The 16,603-nt window shown below is 38.6% G+C and overlaps 1 pseudogene; it reads left to right on the top strand.

Moving 5' to 3' along the window:
- Positions 1–2,189: 2,189 nt before the first annotated feature.
- On the top strand, positions 2,190–3,097 carry LOC127226827 (olfactory receptor 2M3-like; annotated as a pseudogene).
- Positions 3,098–16,603: the final 13,506 nt, after the last annotated feature.

Here is a 16,603-nt window from a genome sequence, read left to right as displayed (position 1 = left end):
TCTAGCTAATGCTATAAGACAACAAAAGGAGATCAAGGGGATCCAAATTGGAAAGGAAGAAGTCAAACTGTCTCTATTTGCAAATGATACGATAGTTTACATAAGCAACCCAATAAACTCTACCAGGCAACTTTTACAGCTGAAAAACACCTTCAGCAAACTAGAAGGATACAAGGTAAACTGCAAAAAATCAGTAGCTCTACTTTTTTCAGACGAGAAAGAGACAGAGAAAGAAATCAGAGAAATACACCCTTTACAATAGCCACAAGCAACATAAAGTATCTTGGTGTAATGCTTACCAAACAAGTAAAAGACCTATATAATAAGAACTTTGTGACTCTAAAGAAAGAAATTAAAGAAGATACCAGAAAATGGAAAGATCTCCCATGCTCCTGAATAGGTAGGATAAAAATAGTAAAAATGGCAATATTGCCAAAAGCAATCTACAGATTCAATGCAATCCCCATTAAAATCCCACCACAATTCTTCACCGACCTAGAAAGGATAATAATCAACTTTATATGGAAAAACAAAAGACCCAGGATAGCCAAAACAACCCTATACAATAAAAGAACTTCAGGAGGCATCACCATTCCTGACTTTAAGCTCTACTACAGAGCTATAGTTCTGAAAACAGCCTGGTATTGGCACAAAAATAGACAGGTAGACCAATGGAATCAAATTGAAAATCCTGATATTAACCCACACACCTATGGACACCTGATTTTCAACAAAACAGCTAAAATTATACAATGGGGCGAAGACAGCATCTTCAACAAATGGTGCTGGCATAATTGGATGAGGTTGTGTAGAAGACTGCAGATAGACCCATGTCTGTTGCCATGCATAAAACTCAAGTCCAAATGTATCAAAGACCTCAACTAAGGATCAGGATAAACAAATAGGCTGAATAGATGTTTATTCAGGGAGAAATAACTTACAACCTATACAGATGAACACCAGCAAGTTCCACCAGTTGCTCTCCTCTCTGTGTTCCGCCAGCCAGAGAGCGTTCCCGGCTCCTCCTCAGACCTCCTTCCACAGGTCACTTCTGCTCCTGTCTCCACGCCCCCCCCAATGGGCATTGTCAGTGCCACAGAAGGAGACAAATTGAATATCCCACTACACTTACTGTAGTTGTAGCTGTTCATAGAAGACTTGTAAAAGCTCAAGACATACATAATTTTCAGTACAAAGTGAGAATGTATGCAGAAAATCTCACCACTACATGAAGAGTCAGTTCTCTTTAATAATATGATCTATGAAAAGTCTACTACATGCCAGAGCAAGGCCCACTCCTATGAACTGGAATCCATGCATGAAAAAGGAGAAAACACAAAGTGAGTGGGAAAGGAAATTGAGGTTGTGGAGGGTGGTTATGGTGGTAAGTGGAGGTTAGAATGTGCTCCGAATACATTGAATGAAAATCTGAAAGAATTAATTAAATATGAAAAAATAAAGCAGGGGCTGAAGAGATGCCTTGGTTCTTAAGAGTTCTGATGACTCTTCTAGAGGACTCAGGTTCAATTCCTAGTATATACACAAAAGCTCACAACTATCTGTCACTCAGGTTCTAGAGGACCTGATGCTCTGTTGTAGCCTACAAGGATATAACATGCATGTGGCATACGAATATACATACAAGAAAATAATAATACACATAAAATATGACATATATCTTAGTTTTTATAAGGTTAAAAAGTGCAATTAAGTATTAGGAATAAAAAAGTTTTGAAAACAAAAATTAGGTATAATGATCATAATTAAGAGATGACTAACACTATGCATGTGTATTGACTTCTTACTCAGCTTGACTGCATGACTTTTGATATGTGTTTTATGTATAAACATTTAAGTCTGTTTGCTAAGAAATTGTTTAAAAACTATCAATCAAGGCATGGTGGTACATGCACATTTGTAATCCCAACATTTTGGGAGTTAAGGCAAGAAATTCATGAATTTAAAGTCAAAGTTGGATATAGAATAAAACTGTGCATGTGCCTATGTGTGTTTGCATGTATGTGAGCACATATGTATGCATGAGAGAGAGCATAAGAGAGCACGAAATAAAATAGCTGATGACCAAAGAAACACTTTTCTCATATTTATATAGCACTGTGTGTATATCCAGTGTGGGAGGACACATTATGATCTTTATTAAACATTCTGTCTCCACAGTGAATGAACTCATGTTGCAATGGAACAATTTGTCCCTCAGCTATGACTTCATCCTATTGGGGATTTTTGATCACAGCCCTGTTCATAGTTTATTCTTTTTGCTAACACTGGGAATCTTCTTTATGGCCCTTATGGATAATTCTACCATGGTGCTTCTCATCTACCTGTATACCCAACTCCACACCCCTATGTACATCCTTCTCAGCCAACTTTCTCTTAGGGATCACCTGTACAGTGCCCCAGATGGCCTTCAACTTCCTTTCTGGCAACAAGTCCATTTCCATGGCTGGCTATGGGAGCCAGATATTCCTCTATGTATCTCTACTTGGAGCTGAGTGTTTTCTGTTGGCCTCAATGGTCTATGACCATTATGTGGCTATTTGCCATCCATTAAGGTATCCTATTCTCATGAGTCATAAAATCTGTGGTCTCATGGCTGCCTCCTCATGGATTCTTGGTTCCCTTGATGGTATAATAGAAGTTGCAGCTGCATTGTCTTTCTCATATTGTGGTCTCAGAGAAATACCTCACTTTATCTGTAAGGTTCCAGCCCTGCTCACTCTTTCATGCAGTGATACCTTGACATATGAAAAGATGATATTTTTTTTGCTGTGTAATTATGCTTATCTTCCCTGTAGCAATCATTATTGCTTCCTATGCTTGTGTGATTCTGGCTGTCAATAGTATGGCCTCTGCTGAGAGTCACCACAAAGCTTTTGCAACCTGTTCCTCTCACCTTGTAGTGGTGGGAATGTACTATGGGGCAGCCATGTTCATTTACATGCGGCCCTCTTCTGGTCGTTCTCCCAACCAGGACAAAACAGTTTCAGCTTTCTACACCATCCTTACTCCTATGTTGACCCCCCTCATTTACAGTCTATGCAACAGAGAAGTGGCCAGATCATTCATGAAAGTTTAAGGATGGGCAAGGCTGGGGCATGAGTTAGCTGATTATTATGCTCTATTTTTATCCATGCTTTAAGAAGTTGGGCATAATAACTGAAGAAGAAATAGTGCCATGAGTTTGACTCCAGTTTGAGGAACATACTGAGTTCAAGATTTGTCTATGTTACATAGAAAAGTTATGTCTCAAAAGGTATATTTTATGTGCAAATTTATATTATGAAGCATTACATTCCAGTAACTAATATTTTTTCATCATTTTACATTTAGAGCCACCATATAAAATTAAATCTGTGAAAAAGTTTACATCCTTTTTTAATCTTAAAATGGTCAATATTTTTCCTTCTTTTCTTTATTATTATTATTATTATTATTTCTTATTTTACATATCAGTCACAGTTCCCCCTTCCTCCCATCCTCCCATTCCCCCCTGATCCACCTCCCATCCCATTTCCCACCCACTCCACAGGGACCATCAAAATCTGTCAAGTCATTTGTGGTAGGGCCTAGGTCCTCCCTCCTGTCTTTAGGTTAAGGGAATATTCCTTCATGAGGAATGTGCTCCCAAAAGTCCTTTCATTCACCAAGTAAACACCCTGGTTCCACTGTCAGAGGTCCGGTTGACTGTCCAGGCCTTCTAACTGAGACCCATTTTCCAGGGGTCTGAGTCCATATAATGCTGATTTCCTAGCTATCAGTCTGGGGTCTATGAGTAATTTCCCACTGGTCTGGCCTCATCACCACACCAGCCACAAATAACACACAGAGACTCTGTATTACATATAATGCTGTTGGTCTGTTACTAGCATTTCTTATTGGCTAGCTCTGTCTTAAATATTAACCCATTTCCATTAATCTAAGTATTTCCATGTGGTCATATCTTACCAGAGAGAGGGCAACAGTTCACTGTTGTTTTTTCCAGACTGACACAGTCAGTACCTTACATAGATGCATCCACAAAAGTTTTAAAAATGCAGTAGGTAAAAATTTCAGCTGGCAGCAATGTGATGAAATGACTGACTCAGTTCAATCATCTAAACATCCTTTAATCCTGAATGCTATGTTTCAATGGATTATAGTATATTTGAAGGTTGATAGAATATTTCTAATTTCTCCAGGACTCTTACATTAGGTTTAAAAATTAATTTCAAGGTTTATGTAGTAGCTTATGACTTAACACTTTCGACTCCCAGTACTAGGGGCTCTAATGCAATAAGATGATTCATGAGATAGGGGCTACACAGATGAGACTAGGCTATATAGTGAGTTTCAGTCTAGCTTGGGTTATAAAGTGAGACCCTGTCTCAAAACAAAGGATTACCAGCCTATAATTCACACCACCGGAAAAACTAGGATACAAGGAGGAGTCTAAGAGATTCATACAAGATCCCTCACAGAAGGGGAAAGGAACAAGATCTCCTGAGCATTTTGAGAGTGTGGGGGCAGTGAGTGGAAAGGGAGTTAGGAGAAAGAGAATAGGAGGAGAGGAGAACATGAGGAACTAGGAAGTTTGAGTCAGGGAATGAGTAGACAAGAGTAAAAATAAAGGATACCATAATAGAGGGAGTCATTATAGGTTTGCAGAGAAAGCTGACTCTAGAGGAATGTCCAGAGACCTAAAAGGATGACCCTAACAATCTGAGCAACAGTGGAGAGGCTACCTTAAATGCCCCTCCTTGATAATAAGATTGATAAATAACTTTTGTGCCACCACAGAGCCCTCAGCTGGTAGCTGATGGAAACAGAAACAGACACCCACAGCTAAACACTGAACTGATATCCTGGAACCCAGTTGCAGAGAGGGAGGAGTGATAAGAAAATGGGTCAAGACCAGGCTTCAGAAACCCATAGAGACAGCTGATCTAAACAAGCAAGAGCTCATGGACCCCAGATTGATAGCTGGGAAATCAGCATTGGACGGACTCAGACTCCTTGAACATAGGTCTCAATTAGAAGTCCTGGGCAGTCTAAGGGACCTCTGACAGTCGAACCAGGATATAACCCTGGTGCATGAAAGGACTTTGGGAGCACATTCCCCATGGAGGGATACTCCCTTAGCCTAGAGACAGGAGGGAGGGCCCAGACTCTACTCCAAATGACTTGACAGATTTTGATGATCCCTCCTGGAAGGCATCACCCTCCCTGTGGAGTGGGAGGGTGATCTAGGGGGGTTGGGAGGCATAGGAGGAAGGAAGGGAGGGAGAGGGAACTGGTATCAATATGTAAAATAAGGAAAAATAATAAAACACACACACACACTAACCAAAAAAAATAGAACCCAAAACCTAAGATCTGTGTGCAGATCATTTGCATGCCTCTCAGGTAGTGCTGTTTAACATCCTGTCATCCCTAGTCCCCTTCACTTGACACCTCAGGATCTGTGCTGAAAGCCATCTGTGTATGCTTCTCTCATGTAATACCATCATTGCCACAGTAAGTCTCCACGATCTCTAGCTCTTCATCTGAGGATTTGCATTTTGATCAATTTTTAATCTGTCAGGTAGTACCACCCTGTCCTGCACAGGCCCAGGCCCCACCACTGGAGGATCTGTGGGCTGAGTCATTTGTACAACTCACAAATAGCACTGTGTGTAAATGTTTGGTACTGTCCAAGTGAGATTTCCTATTCAGTGAAATTCAATGGAAGACTATGTGGAGTACCTGTGTGTCTTACTGATAACCACTACCTCCAGCTCTGCTAAACCAATCTTGATTTATGAGGAGTCACACTGAAAAGCTATTACTTGTATATAGGGTTCCATCATGTTGTTAGAAGTAAAACTTTTTTGTAGCCAAGCTAAAATCCCTTCTGATAGGACAACAGCATGCTACTGCTGAACGGCTCCAACACTGAAAGTTATGGCAACAGTAAATGGAGATTTGAATGATTATTTAACAAAGGTGGGAAAATTATCCATACCAAAGGTACAACCCACCACCTAACTCCAGATGAATTCCCTTTCTAAAAACTATACAAAATTTCAGCATGTCTTCTCTAGAAATTACTACTCACATAGTAATGTTCTCTAAAAACCTATTTAGGAAACACACAATGAACTTTAAATAGCAATTATAAATGTGTTCAATGAGCATAAAATTACATGTACAGGTGTTTTAATAAGACTTGAAATGGAAACAAATAAATAGATGAATTAAGGAAGACATTTAAGAATATGAAAACTTCTAAGAGTTATAGAACTCTATCAGACATTATATGTGCTCTCCAGTGACAAGCAATGCTTAAATATTTCCTAGTGTAAAGCTCCATAGTATTTCAACAATATTATCTGAGAAGTAGGCTAGGACACTGTTCCTTCTATTCAAGATTGTGGGAGAATAGTATAGTCTCTGATGTATGCCTCTTCTGAGACTGCCATACCACCTTATACACATTATCCTGTTCCTCCTGAATAAGCATGGGCTATTTTATAAGGTAGATCAAATGTTGGGCTATAAACAAGTCCTATAATGTACTTGAGGAGGGGTTCCCTGAGCTCTTAATCTTAGGTGAGTTGTTGTCTTCTGCTCTCATAAAATGCTGACTTCTGGAAACAATGGCAGGTATTGTGTATGGTATTTTACCAAACGGGAATTTACTTTGGTGTTCAGTGTTTAAATGGACTTGAACATATAGAGATAATTACTATTGCATAGTGAAGTTGCTAATAAAAATTTAGTCATAAATATTTAGCCATTTTCATTCATTTATTTCTTTTAATTTCTTAAAAATAAAATTTTAGTTAAGCAAATTGTACATTCCATGTGAGGTTCAAAATAAATGCATTTTTTTTAAGTGGTAAAAACAATTCATTTTATTCATTCAAAGTTTAAAGCAGACACTTGGGATTATTTTATTAAACACCCGAAATACATATAAATCAGAATGAGTAAATAAGAGAAAGTTGTTGAATAAGTGTCAGACTGAGAAATGTAGTGTTGATATAATAAGATCAGTGAAGAGTTATTTGATAAATGAATGGAAATCATACTCCTAAGGATAATGAGGCCACCAGAGGGTGCTGTGATCCATTTAAGAATTCTTAAGAGATGCCAAATTAATTGGTACATTGCTCACTGGCCCCTTCAGATCTCACAGCAACTTCTTCCTCCCATGAGGCAAATTCATTGCATAGTCTAATGTTAGGTCTGTCTGAAAATGAAACTCTTCTCAGAGCTGAGTACTAGTTGGTATTAGGTAAGTAGTAATAGGTCATGTTTACATGATTCACCACAGAAAGAGCTCTCATGGAAGGCCAACCTCTGGCTTGAGAAATTACAGAATTGGGCTGGAGGGAGAGCTCAGCTGTTAAAGGCTAGGCTCACAACCATAAATATAATAGAAATTACAGAATTATATCCTCCATTTAGAAATGAGATTTTGGATGTTTGAACAGTGATTGATCAAGTGTGAAATGAACTAGCCTCACTGATCTCTTGGCTATGTTGACTTTGTGCCTTATAACTAGCAGGGGCACCATGAGACAATCTGTGTTTATAGTATATTCACAATGACCATTACCTCAAAGGAACTTTGTCATACTAAAGATGATGGTGTGTAGACTGCAGATAGACCTGTGACTATCACCATGCACGAAACTTAAGTCCAAATGGATCAAAGATCTCAACATAAATCCAACCACTGAACCTCTTAGAAGAGAAAGTGGGAGGTACTCTTAAAAAAAATGGTACAGGAGATTGCTTCCTGAACATAACTCCAGTAGGACAGACACTGAGACTGACAATTAATAAATGGGACCTCCTGAAACTGAGAAGCTTCTGTAAGGCAAAGGACACAGTCAACAAGACCAAACAGCAGCTAGAAGAATGGGAAAAGATCTTCACCAACCCCACATCTGACAGACGGCTGATCTCCAAAATATACAAAGAACTAAAGAAACTAGTCACCAAAAGACCAAATAACCCTATTAAAATGTGGGGTACAGTACTGAATATAGAATTCTTAATAGAGGAATCCAAAATAGCTGAAAGATACTTAAGAAAGTGCTCAATATCCTTAGTCATTTCAAGTCTCAGGAAATATTGTGGAGAAGAAGACAGATAAAATCCCATAAGGATTAGAGGATGACATCTATGAAATGGTGTCCTCTGGACAGAGCACAGTCATGGTTACTGTTACAAGACCTGCACAATTGAAACTTCCAACATGGACTAAGGAAGCAATTCTGAGGCTCCTCCCCTAACAGAGAAGCTATCAAGGTTGACATTGATGGCCACTGTAGAAGGAAATTATATTTATTTGTGCAGTCAATACTAGTAGGCTACCTGTGCCATACTGAAAAAACCCACACAAATAATGTATTGTAAACTCTAATTGAAGTAATTAGGTTATTTAAAAATTGAAAAGGACTTGAAATTGGGGGAAGATGTGCTTGCAGGGCCTAATAGAAGTTGCTAGGGAAGGAATGGAGGTGGATATGGTCAAGATAAAGTGTGTATATATAGGAAATTATATTTTAAAATTGTATTTTATTGGCTCTGCTCAGAGAATCCTGAGGACAGAGGACTGCATGCCAGAGAGCTTGCCCTAGCAGACTGGCTCATCTGGAGTCTGCCAGCATTTTGGTCCAGCCTCCAACCACAGGAGGAGTCCCACCACCATCCACTGGAGTAGAAGAGCCATTGGAATATTGGAACTGCTTGCACCCACCTGAAGAGCACCTTGGCCCTGTATCACCAGACCAGGGAGAGACCCTACTAGTACACACTAGAAGATGAGATGGGTAGACAATAGTATAAGAACACAGTCAACAACTGATTGAATACAGATCAATATTATGCAACCAGAGTCTAAGGACTCCATGCCAGCAAGACCTGAATATTTCAACACAGATAAAGCAGAAGAGCACTATCCTAAAAACAACTTTATAGCAATGATCGAGACCCTCAAAGAGATAATGAGAAAATCCCTTAAAGGAATGGAAGAAAAAATTCAAGAAATGGAGGAAAAGACAAACCAAAAATTACAAGAAACAATTCAAACAGTGCAAGGTTTGAAAGTTGAAACAAAGATATTAAAAAACAAAAAACAAACAAGCAGTCTGAGGGAATGCTGGAAATAGAAGTTAGACAAATTATCAGGAACTAGAGATGCAAGAATAACCAACAGAATGCAAGAGATGGAAGAGATAATCTCAGGCATTGAAGATACACTAGGAGAATCCATCAACCAAAGAAAATCTTAAGTCCAACAAATCCCTGACAAATCCTTATCCCTGGATAAGGAAATATGGGACACAGTGAAAAAGGCTAAACCTAAAAATAATAAGCATAGCTGCCTTCCCCTCATCCTTGGCCCTCCTGGGCTCACTACTCTGGGTGAGCATTTGGCCATAGCATAGGCTCAACACCCCCATCATCTCCTTGGAACTTCCTGAATCAGCTCTGGGCATACTGGACCTGCCCCTCAACATGGGACCATCTTGAGCCTGCCCTCGCCTAAACTTTGGGCCCCTTCACCTGCCTTCTGCCTGAGTTTTTGAGACCATCAGGCTCTTGCCTTCCCCCACATTATTGGCCCTGCTGTGGCCTCTGCTTGAAAGACCTCCAAGAGAGTTAGGATCATCCAGAGTTACTGACATCGAAATCCTGATTCACCTACACCCACTGGAAGAGTAGAGTAGAGAGAGAAAAACTCCATCTGCACCCACTGGAAGAAGCAATGGGAAGGTGGCAATACAAGAAAACACCCAACAATAACAACACCAGTATGAAACTGCCAGAATTAGGGGCTCTACACCAACTAGCCCTGAACATGCCAAAGAAGATGAAGCAGAAGAGAATTACTTAACTTCATGAAATGACAGAGGCCATCAAAGATGATATAAGAAAGTCCCTTAAAGAAATGGAAGAAAAAACAAACAAAAAATTGAAAGAAATAGAGGAAAAGATCAAGCAAAAAATGCAAGAAATGAACAAATCTTTAAAGGAAGCAAGAAAAACAATCAAACAGATGAAGGAAATAATTCAAAGAGTGAGTTCAAGACCTGAAAACTGAAATAGAGACAAAAAAAAAAAAAAAAAAAAACCCAACCAACCAACAAATCAATCAACCAAACAAACAAACAAAAACAAAAAACCTCAAACTGAAGGAATTCTAGAAATAGAAAAATAGAAAACCTGGGTAAACAATCAGGGACTACAAATGCAAGCATAACCAAAAGAATATAAGAGATGGAAGAAAGAATCCAAGGCAGTGAAGATAAAATAGAAGAAATAGATTCATCAAAGAAAATCGTAAACCCAACAAATACTTAACACAAAACATCCAGGAAATGTGGAACACCATGGAAGGCCAATCCTAAGAATAATAGGCATAGAAGGGGATAGAAGAGGGCGAAGAAGGCCAGCTCAAAGGTGCAGAAAACATATTCAACAAAATCATTGACTAAAACATACAGAATAAAGAAAGAATAATAAGAACAGCAAAAGAAAAAGGCCAAGAAACATGTAAAGGCAGACCTATAAAAATTACATCAGACTTCTTCATGGAAAATCTGAAGGCCAGAAGGTCCTAGATAGATGTTCTGCAAATACTAAGAGTCCATGGATTCCAGACCAGGCTACTGAACCCAGCAAAACTCCCAATCACTATAGATGGAGAAAAGACATTCAATGACAAAGCCAGATTTTCACAATACGTATCTACAAATCCAGCCCCACAGTGAGTTCTGGAAGGAAAACTCCAACTCAAGGAAGTTAACCACACTCACAAAGACATAGGCAATAAATAATCCCACTTTACCAGAACCCAAAAGAAAAAGCAGGGCAAATATACTCACAATACCAGCACCACCAACAAATCTAATACAAACAAGAATTAACAATCAATGGTGCTTACTTTCCTTCAATGTTAATGGTCTTAACTTACCTATAAAAAGACACAGACTAATAGAATGGATGCGAAACAGAACTCATTCTTCTGTTGCATACAAGAAACACATCTAAGTTTCAAAGACAGATACTACTCCAGAGTAAATGGTTGGGAAAAGATCTTCAAATCAAATGGACTCAAGAAGCAAGCAAGTGTAGCTATCTTAATATCTAACAAGTTAGTCTTCAAACCAAAATCAATCAAAAGAGATGAAGAAGTTCATTTCATATTCACCACAGGAGAAATCCATCAGTACAAAGTCTCAGTTCTGAACATCTATGCTCCAAATACAAGGCACCCACATCCATAAAAGAAATATTACTAAAACTCAAAGATCAAATAAAATCTCACACACTCATAGTGGGAGACTTCAACATCCCAGTCTCACCACTAGACAGGGCCACCAGAAGAAACTTAACAAAGAAACAAAAGAACTAACAAAAGTTATGACCCAATTGGGTTTAACAGACATCTATAGAACATTCCACCCAAATGCAAAAGAATATAACTTCTCATCTCCACATGGAACCATCTCTAAAATAAACTACATACTAGACAACATAACAAACCTCAACAGATACCAAAAAATTGGAATAGCCCCCTGTATCTTATCAGACCACCATGCTTTAAAGTTGGAATTCAACAGCAACACAAACCACAGAAACAATACAAACTCATGGAAAGTGAACAATGTGCAATTGCATCATTCCTGAGTCAGGAAGAAATAAAGAAATTAAAAACTTCATATAATTCAATAAGAATGAAGATACAACATACTCAATCTTATGGGACACTTGGAAAGCAGTGCTAAGAGGAACGTTCATTGCACTAAGTGACCATTTGAAGAAAACAGAGGATAGTCATATTAGAGAATTAATACCACAACTGAAAGCCCTAGAACAAAAAGAAGCAAGCTCCCCCCAGAGGAGAAGATGGCAGGAAATAATCAACTGGGGAGCTGAAATCAATAATGTAGAAACTAGGAAAACAATAAAAAGAATCAATCTAATAAAGAGTTGGTTCTTTGAGAAAATCAACAAGATAGAGAAAGCCTTATTCAAGCTAACCCAAAAGCCGAGAGATAACATGCAAATCTGCAAATTAAGAAATGAAAAGTGGACACAACAATGAACACTGAGAAAATCCAGAGTTTCTTCAGGCCAAACTTTAAAAACCTAAATTCCATAAAATTTGAAAATTTAATGGAAATGAACAAATTTCTTGATTGGTATCACATACCAAAGGCAATCAAGAACAGATAAGCAATTTAAATAGACCTATAACACCTAATGAAATCAAAGCACTCATCAAAAGTCTCTCAAACAAACAAACAAACAAACAAACAAACAAAAAAAGTCCCAGGACCAGATAGCTTCAGTGCAGACTTCTACCAGAAACTCAAAGAACAGCTAATAATAATAATACTTCTCAAGTTGTTCCACACAATAGAAGCAGAAGGTTCATTACCAAACTCTTTATGAGGCTACAATCACCTTGGAACCCATGCCACACAAAAACACACCTAAGAAAGAGAACTACAGACCAATATCCCTCATGAACTTTGATACAAAAGTACTCAATAAAATACTGGCAAATCAAATCCAAGAACACATCAGAGAGAATATCAAGCATGACCCAGTAGGCTTCAACCCAGGGATGCAGGGATGGTTCAACATACAAAAATCTATCAATGTAATCCACCAAACAAACTGAAAAAGAAAACCAAGTCCATTTAATGAAAACAAACATTTATAGACAATATTTGGGAATTTGGGCATCATTCTTTCCAAACTATTTCCTGCTGGTAAGGGGCGCTGTCATGGGGGATTCGAAGAAGATGCAGAAATCCTGGCTGTAGTCCCTTAGGCTGCTTTGTCCAGCTGTTTTGAATGTAGGATCACCTGGTACTCTGCTTCAGATGGTCTGGTTTGATCAAACCACATTAGTCTGGAAGGAATCCACAGCTTTTCATTTTCTGTGGAAACAAAAATAGAAATACTTTTCCCTAGTAACTTGTTTTTGAACTTAAATTTTGGAGTCAAAGCATTTTTTAAAATTTAATTTATTATTTTACATGTTGATCCCAATTCCCTCTCCCTCCCTCCCTTCCTCCCTTCCTTTTACCCTCTCTGTCCTCTCACATGCACTCTAACCACCCTCCCCTCCCATCCCCCACCCCAATTCCATAAGTAGGGTAATGCCATCCAGTTCGGGTCAGGTAGATCTGACAGGTCATGTGAAGTAGGGACTAGGGCTTCTCTCCTGTCTCTAGATTAAGGCAGTTAGCCCTCCATGGGGGATGTATTCGCAAGGTCCTTTTGTGCACCAGGGATACATCCTGCCTCCATTGTCTGAGGTCCCTTAGACTGCTCAGTCCTTCTGGCTGAGACCCAAATTCAGGGGGGCCTGAGTTAGTCCCATGCTGGCTTCCCAGCTATCAGTCTGGTGGCCCATTAGCTCCTCCTTGTTCAGGTAAGCTGTCTCTATGTGTTTCTGCAGCCTGGTCTTGTCCTCTTCATCTGCATCTGGGTTCTACTTCAACTTAGTGTTTATGTATGGGTGTTTGCTCCTGTTTCCAACAGACATTAGTTGAGGGCTCCATGGATAAGTTAGTTGTTGATCTCACTCTCCTGGAAGGGCATTTATGGTAGCCTTTCCACGGAAGCTCAAATTGTTAGCTGGCAGCAGTCTTGTAGTTCTCTAGACCTTTCTTTGTGTTCAATTTTATCTTCAAAGCAATATTTTTTATATAAAAAAACAAAAAAACCCAAAAACAAACAAACAAAAAAAAACAAAAAAAAAAAAAAAACAAAAAACAAAGAGTTGGGAGTCCCTTAAGGAAGAGGAAACTTTAAGCATCAAGGAAAGGTTAAATGAATTATATGGGGAAGCAGAGGATGTAGAAAATAGCATGATAACAGAGAGTAAACCGAGGAGACAAAGAAAGTGTGAAAAAGAGTGCAAAGATTAAGAACTCACATGAAGGCAAGGAAGCTTCAAGGAACTGGAGCAGAGTCATGGAAGCATTCTGTTCTAGAAGCAAGGCAGGCTAAGATGTAGAGAATGACGCTCATGGCATTGATGTTCGCAGACATCTGGAGGAGGTGGGCAGCCAATCATTACAGCATCATGAGGTTCTATAAGACAATAAATAGATTTCTAGTACTTATATTTTTCATCCATGTTAAAACATCTGTCAGTAGAATTTGTTCTCCAGCAATTGCTTTTCTAATAAAATTTTCTGTATGGGAAATAATTGCTTTTTAACTTTCTTAAAAAAAAAAAAAACTGAATTAACTGAGGAAATGGCTTTATATTCTCCAAGAAAAAGATGTATTATTCTTGCTTTTTCTCACTCACCCATAGCATTTCTGTTTCGATAATGTTTTAAAACATAATTTATTTTTATTAAGACTTTTGCTATTATTTGAATAGTAAATATGTTTTGAATAGGATGAAGTATTACATTTTATCTGAAAAAAAAGAAAATCATATGATCATCACACTAGATGCTAAAAAAGCCTTTGCCAAATTCAACACTCTTTCATGATAAAGGACTTGGAGAGATTAGGGATAACAGGAATGTATGTAAACATAATAAAACAATACAGTAAACCAACAGCCAATATCAAACTAAATGGAGAGAAGATTAATATGCTTCCTGTAAAATCAGGAACAAGACAAGGCCGTCCGATCTCTCTATATCTTTTCAATATTGTACTTGAAGTTCTAGTTAGAGCAATAAGAGAACAAAAAAGAAAGATCAAGGGGATAAAAATTGGAAATAAAGAAGTCAAAATTTTACCAGATGCAGATGATATAATAGTTTACATAAGTGACCCAAAAAACTCTACCATGGAACTTCTACAGCTGATAAACACATTCAGCAAAGTGACAGGATATGAGATTAACTCAAAAAAAAAATCAGTTGTCCCACTATACACAGAGAATAAAGGGGCTGAAGAAGAATTAAGAAAAACACCCTTTACAATAGAAACAAACAATAAAAAACATCTTGGGGTAACACTAACCAAACAAATCAGAGACATATATAGCAAGAACTTCGCATTTTTAAGGAAAAAATTAAAGATACCAGAAAATTGCAAGATCTCCCATTCTCTTGGATAGGTAGGATAAACATAGTAAAAACTGCAATATTGCAATATTGAATCTAGAAATTCAATGCAATCTCCAGCAAAATCCCAGCACAATTCTTCACTGAACTTGACCCAACTTTATATGGAAACCACAACTGACAGAGGGCTGATTTCCAAAAGTATATCAAGAAATCATGAAGCTAGTAACCAGAACACCAATAATCCAATTATAAACTGGGATATTGAACTGAATAGAGAATTCTCAATAGAGGAATTCAAAATGGCTGAAAGACACGTAAGAAAGTGCTCAACATCTTTAGCCATCAAGGAAATGCTAATCAAGGCAACTCTGAGATACCATCTTATTGCTGTTAGACTGGCTAAAATCAGAAACAGAAATGACAACTTATGCTGGAGAGTATGTGGAGAAAGGGGAACACGCCTCCACTGCTGGTGGGAGTGCAAACTTGTACAGCCATTTTGGAGATCAGTGTGGTGGTTCCTCAGGAAAATTGGAATCAGTCTACCACAGGACTTGGCAATTCCAATCTTCCGCCTATATCCAAATGATCCACATCCATGAAACAAAGACATCTGCTCAACTATGTTCATAGCAACATTATTTGTCATATAAGAACCTGGTAGCAACCTAGATGTCCCTCAACTGAAGAGTGGATAAAGACGATGTGGTATATTTCACAATGGAATACTACTCAGCGGGGGGAGGGGGACAATGAAATCTTGACATCCACAGGCAAATGGACAGACCTTGAAGAAACAATTCTGAGTGAGGTAACCCAGTTACAAAAAGAGAAACATGATATGTAATCACTCATATATTGATTTAAGACATAGAGCAAAGGATCACTGGCCTACAATTCACACAACCATAGAAGCCAGGGTACAAGGAGGAACCTAAGAGATTCATACATGTTCCCCCACAGAAGGGGAAAGAGACAAGATCTACTTAGTATATGTGGAGTGGGGGAGAGGGGATGCAGTGAGTGGAGAGAGAGTTAGAAGAAAGAAAAGGAGGAAAGGAGAACATGGGAGACCAGGAAGACTGAGTCAGGGGATGAATAGATGAGAACATGGAAAAAGATACCATAATAGAGGAAGCCATTATAGTTTTAAAGAGAAAACTGATTCTAGAGAAATGTTCAGAGACCTTCAAGGATGACCCCAACTAACAATCTGTGAAATACTGGAGAGGCTACCTTTAATGCCCTTCCATGATAATTAGAGTGATAACTAATTTATATGCCATCCTAGAACCTTCATCTTATAGCTGATGGAAACAGAAGCAGACACCCACAAGTAAACACTGAGTCAAACTCCTGATATTCAGTTGCAGAGAGGGAGGAGTGATAAGCAAAGGGGTGAAGACCAGACTACAGAAACCCACAGAGACAGCTGACCTGAACAAGGGGGATCTCATGGACCTCAGATTGTTAGCTGTGAAACCAGCATTGAACCAACCCAGACCCCCACCTCAACCGTGAATCTCAATTAGAAGGCCTGAGAAGTCAATGGG

Source organism: Phodopus roborovskii, unplaced genomic scaffold (genome assembly GCF_943737965.1).
Source record: "Phodopus roborovskii unplaced genomic scaffold, PHOROB, whole genome shotgun sequence".
Classification (NCBI taxonomy): domain Eukaryota; kingdom Metazoa; phylum Chordata; class Mammalia; order Rodentia; family Cricetidae; genus Phodopus; species Phodopus roborovskii.
This window is presented reverse-complemented; position numbering and strand designations above follow the sequence as displayed.